General features: G+C 37.8%; 1 non-coding gene across 1 annotated transcript; it reads right to left on the bottom strand.

The window, feature by feature from the left end:
• Nucleotides 1–848: 848 nt before the first annotated feature.
• LOC125785776 (U5 spliceosomal RNA) lies at nucleotides 849–963 on the bottom strand. Its single transcript, XR_007428130.1, has one exon. It is a non-coding gene; the product is annotated as a U5 spliceosomal RNA (small nuclear RNA).
• Nucleotides 964–5846: the final 4883 nt, after the last annotated feature.

Here is a 5846-nt window from a genome sequence, read left to right as displayed (position 1 = left end):
TGGTCTCTTCTGGTCCAGGGATTTAATTTGGAAATCCGGTATAAAAAGGGTTCTGAGAATGTCATTGCTGACGCGCTCTCTCGCGCTTATAGAGAGGTTTAGTCTCAAACATAGTTTGCTCTAAAGGGTGGGGGTGTTACGGAGGGAGATGTTTATATTTTTCTTTGTTGCCTTCCTTTTTCTCAGCTACCTCACTTTTGCGCTCTCCTTCACTCTTTCTATCAGTCCTGCAGGTTACCTGTGAGAGGGAGGAGCTGATTAATTGATCCTGGTCCTGCGTCACTATAAAGCGCTGGCCGATGTGGAGTGCAGCGCGACACCCGACCCATTCAACCACCACGCCGCCCAGACCAAACCACCTGTCGTACTATTCTGATTGTTTGTGCTGTCGTGAGTCAAAACGGAGCTGTTTAGATAACTAAAATATGTTACTTAACTTTGTTATACTACTTCTGTAAATACACTTCAAATAATACTAAAAGCCAAGGTAGCACTGTAGGGGATAAGGCCTGTTTCTTTGGGAGGGGGTTTCTTTTCTCCTGTGTTTTGTTAGTTAGGGAGGGAGGGAAGATTTATGTATTTTTATTTCCTTTTTTTTGTTAGGTAAGTGAGCTCTAAATTTCTAAGTTAGTTTTGTTTGTTTGTTATTTTAGGCATTTCTTATCCCTGACGTAAATGCTACTGATTATTATAAATAAATCATTTTGGCTTGTATTTCTGTGGTTGGTATCATCTTTGGTCTGGGCTAAAAATGCGTGAGCGGGTGTCGTCCTAGCATATGTTACTGGTCTGGTTTTCCAGGCCGTAACACCAGCATTTTTTATTCTTATTTTAGAACCAGTACAGTAACCCCACTTTTCAGCAGGGCGTCAAAAAATTAGTTGATACTCATGATGTTCCTCCCCACGGAAATCTTTAGTAAAAGGCGAAAGATTTATATGATCTGAAGAGAAACAAGAGTGTACTGAAGACCATAAGATAGAACCTCACCACCACACCAACACACACACACTTCCACTCCATGGTTAATAAAACTCCTCCTCTACTACCACCACCACCACCACCAATATAGTCTGTAAATCTATTCAGTAAACACTTAAGTCTACAGTTATGTATGTTTGAACTCTTATTTTATCTACAAACTACAATAAACACGGTTAAACACAGCGGTGTCAGACCTGCAGTGCATCATGGGTAACTCAGGTCCGTCCTGATTCACTGTTTCATTATTTTTTTGGAGATTAAATATGGTTTAAGACACTCGAGAGAAAATTAAATCAGGAACAAAAATCAGACTTTCATTCAGCTCCTGTTTTACTCTTCCGTGCAGTAGGGATTTAATAGATCTGTTATAGTTTACTTCTGTTTCTTCTTCACTCTGCTGCTCATAAGAGCCATTTTTTATTATATTTCTCTGAATTCTGAGGTTAAAAACGCAAAACCGAATGTATTTAATATAAATACAAAACTACACATGTGTACAAACACACACAAAACAAACATTTAATAAACTGCAGAATATCTTTATATAAAACAGAATCTACGGCAAGGGGAGTTTAGGGGAGTATAAGGCTCTCTGGCGACACATCGCGGCAAACACTGGAACATCTGCAACTCACAATCAACTCCTAGATTTACACCCTTCTCTTGACGAATGTGTCAAAATAAACAGTTAAACTCTAGTTCTCGGTTCACTTCCTCCACCCCCAGCTCACTCACCTCTCCTCTCCTCTCTCTTGTCCTCCATAACGTTTGTCCTGCTGTTCATCTTCACCACAGCATGGTAACCCAGAAAACTCCACCAAATCTTTATACTCATACTTTATACAGTTAAACTACATTCATTCGACCAGTCAACGATAACACACTCCTAACCGCCATCTTCATCTCCTTCTGAACAATGATCCAAGATAATCCCCTCACTGGATTGGCCGAGCACCTCTGATTGATACACCAATCAGATATTAGTACAATTGGAGTCACAGAGGGCTGACAAATCTCAGGACAGTTTGTAGAGGTAACTTTAGCAAAGGAAAAATCCCAGTTATAACGCGCTTAAAAACTCATATTTAAAGCATTTTAATTCATTAAATTTACAGGCAATTAGTAACAATTAGAAAAAAAACCCCAATAAAATATGCTGGAAAAAGTGTTTCATACGTGTATATATATTTATATATACGCACTTGCAAGATCATTGTGATAAGCTGTTTAAAATGACTATTATCTATTAATATTAATAAATATAATTAAATATTAAAGAGATAGTTTGTAATACATAAACATATGAATACACACTTGTTATTAATATCATTGGGAAAATAAAATCATATACATGTTTTCTGCTCACCAGTGCTTACTCCATGCACTGCATACTGCAGAAAAACAAAAAAAGATTTCTGCATTTGAAATTGTAAATGCAACCTTGTGCAATGTATAGCATATACATAAACAAAATAAAAGCTTCATAGATAACAACTAGCAATATATCTAGCTTTGATAACTTCCCATTCACATGAACTAGTATGAATAGAAAACAGGGTAAGGATGTATAAGATATATGGATATCTATTTCCTAAAAAGGTGGAGTTCTAGCCAACTCCTTTTCAAATTAGTTAATTTGGTGTTTGTGATCCATAACTTATTCTCCAACATCATTACCTGACTGTGTGGTCAAATGCAATTATGTTTGTACTTTGTATACCTGCTACTGTATGTCCAGAATTTCCCTTGGCCATCAAAAAGTCTAAATCTTACAATATTTGGGTCTACTGTACATTGCAGTGAGATGGTTCAGACTGGATATTCAATAATCCATAATTAAAACTGCAAAATTAAAATAAACCTAACCCCCAGTGCATTTGTGAGCCCAACTCTTACTGTCCAAACACTGACAGACTGCAAAGCACACTGTCCAGGGAACTGCTTTATTTTCAAGCCCATCTGATCTCAGAAAGAGTTGGAGTGATAGAGGTCCTGCTGTAATACACAGAAGTGGGAATTAGACAGCATATGCTGATATTAATGGTAAATTGTTTATTACGTGCTGTGGACTATGGATTTTTGTCCTAGAAACTTTTATTCTCACTGCAATCTATTTTGACCAACCTTGCATTTCACTTTAACACTTAACATTAAGATAATTCATTTATTTAAATGTAAAGGTTCTTCTTATATTTGACTTGTAACAAGTATTTTTTACAGATTTCCAAAGTCCCAACATGGCTGAAACACTTCACATATAACATGACAGAGAAGGAGACATGCGTCTGTGTGGATTTAGGAGGCAATGATAAAGACGTTCAACACATAAATGTGTTTAAAATCTTAATGTTATGTTTAACTGTGAGTGAAATAACTTTGTTAGGAATAAGCTACAGTAATTCACTAGCCAGACCTTTCTATGTTCAGGTGTTCAACATAACACATCTTTATTTAATGGTTTTAAGTTTTGCTACTTGTCATATGAATTGTTTATGGTTGACTTGATATAGCTTTTTTTTGGATCACGTATTATCAAAAACAAAAAATGTTTAAAATCTGTGGGATGACTATGGGGTGCACTTTCTAAGTGCACCTTTTTTCTCACAGGTTTTAGTAAGAGACAGAGGGAAATATTGCCTGCTCTTGTCACTTATTAAAGAACAGCTTCATGATAAGGTATAGTCTATGGGTATAGGTATCTAGAGGACTTTTCAAACCTGTTAAGATTGGTTATAGCTATTAGCTAACAGTACCAGGAAGAACATGGTCCAGGCACAATCAGTGACACAAAACAATTCCACTGGTTGCTTCACACACAGAGTAATGGAATTTATGAGATTTTTATTAAGATTCGGTCTGAATTAGTTAGGTATGAAAAATTGAGATTCATTTAAACAGACAAAAAATCTGCTTTAAATACTTAAAAAAATGTCAGCATCCAGCAGGCTAAATGCTGCCACTATGATCAGGAGATCACCAGTTCGAATCCTGTTCATGTAGCTTGCCATCGGCTACTGGAGCCCTGAGAGAGCACAATTGGTCTTGCTCTCTCTTGGTGGGTAGATGGCACTCTCTCCCCACATCACTCCAAAGGGTGATGTCGTTTAGCACAAGCCGTCTGGGAGCTGATGTATCGGATCAGAGTCGCTGCGTTTTCCTCCAAGTGCGCTGTGATGCTACTCGGCAATGCTGCATCAGATGTGTGGGTGGAGGCAGGTGCTAGTCTTCACCCTCCTAGTGCTGGGGCATCATTAGTGATAGGGTGAGTCCTAATGAGTGGGTTGGGTTATTGGTTGTGTAAATTGAGGAGAAAATAAAAAAACATATTTGAAATCAATGTATATCCACATTCACCTCCTACACACAAAACAAAAATATTAGGCGGTAATTGTTTATATTGCATGTTAGATGGCCTGCCTATTCTGTTTATAGAAGTAAATTCCTGTGCTTGTTGAATTTGGAAAAGCACCAGATTCTCTGATAAGTGTGAGTGCAGCAGTCTGGCCCTTCCAACAAAGTCCAACAGCACTGCTCCACAGGTACTATATAAAAACAATATTTCACGTTTTTAGTGGTAATTAAACCTCAAAGTATCAACCGTAAATTAATATATATTTAAAACACCTGCCAAAATTAAGCTTTCCATTTTTTACACTCTCAGAATATACACATTAAAGCTGTAGCCCAATGTATTCAGTTCTGGCACAAAGTTATTGATAGACAATGCAACTTATTTATTGTTTACTAACTGCTAACTGTATGTTTTTGTATATATATTGTGATGCATAAAATAACAAAAATGATTAATATGACAATTCCAAGGGTTTATAAACTGTATTATAGATTTTCTTTCAAAACACGTCCTCTTCTCTATGGAAAGAATCCCAATAGCAGGCCATGCAGAGTCTTCTGACAGGTAACTATCAACCCCCTGCATTAAATAGTAACAGAGTCTCTCTCCTCACCCTCACCTGACACCCTCCCGTCTGCAAGACGAGCCCCTGGAGACTATCCAAGGATGAAAGTTACACTAATGAGCTGAATCGTTTGGTTTACTCTGACATTAACCAGAGAACGCCAGTCACCTGACTGCCACAGACACACCACCGGCCGGCTAATGCTCCTGACCTCCCCCGCACTATTTAACCAGGGCTTTCATCTCGACTGAGGGCTTGCTGTGATGCTAATTTCAGCAATATAATTGAACAGAGTACAGTTAACTGGTCTGCTTTGACTTTTAATGGCATGAACTCAACCTGGGCTGTTGTTTCTTTATGGAAATGAGCTTAGGATGAAAGGATGTTATGCAACAACATGAGCTTAGATGTGATACAGTGCGATGTGTAGACCATACCACATTTAGCATTTGGCATTTCACTGGTTTTGCATTGTATTGTGATCATCTGTGCATTTAAAAAAATAAATAAACCACACAGATTTCTCGCAGCTTAATCTGTGACATATGTTGTGATGCTTTATCACTTCTAAATAGTACAAAACAGAGATCTGACTTGGACTTCAATCTTACAGACACTTTTCAGTGTATGGATGTGCCAAAACATTCTTAGCTTTGAAAAAGATAATAGAAGAGCATTCAGCAGCAGTGCAGCGATGTTAGAACAAGTGTTCTCCCTTTGACTATGAGTTATTACAAAGCAGCTGTACAAGCTGTAAGTGGTCAATAGTCTGCAGGTAATCAAGTAAATGGGGCATTGCACGCTGTAGGCGAGAGAAAGTGACCATGCATCAACCACTTAGGGATGTGGAGTGTGACATAATATCTTCTTGAAGTAATCGCTGCTGTGTTACACCTTGGGATTAAAGTATTCTAACCTATCACTCGTTGTCACACACATCTTTTA

The sequence above is a fragment of the Astyanax mexicanus genome, chromosome 1 (genome assembly GCF_023375975.1).
Source record: "Astyanax mexicanus isolate ESR-SI-001 chromosome 1, AstMex3_surface, whole genome shotgun sequence".
NCBI classification, from domain to species: Eukaryota; Metazoa; Chordata; class Actinopteri; order Characiformes; family Acestrorhamphidae; genus Astyanax; species Astyanax mexicanus.
The sequence above is the reverse complement of the archived record's forward strand: the minus strand, read 5'-3'. Positions and strand labels throughout refer to the sequence as shown.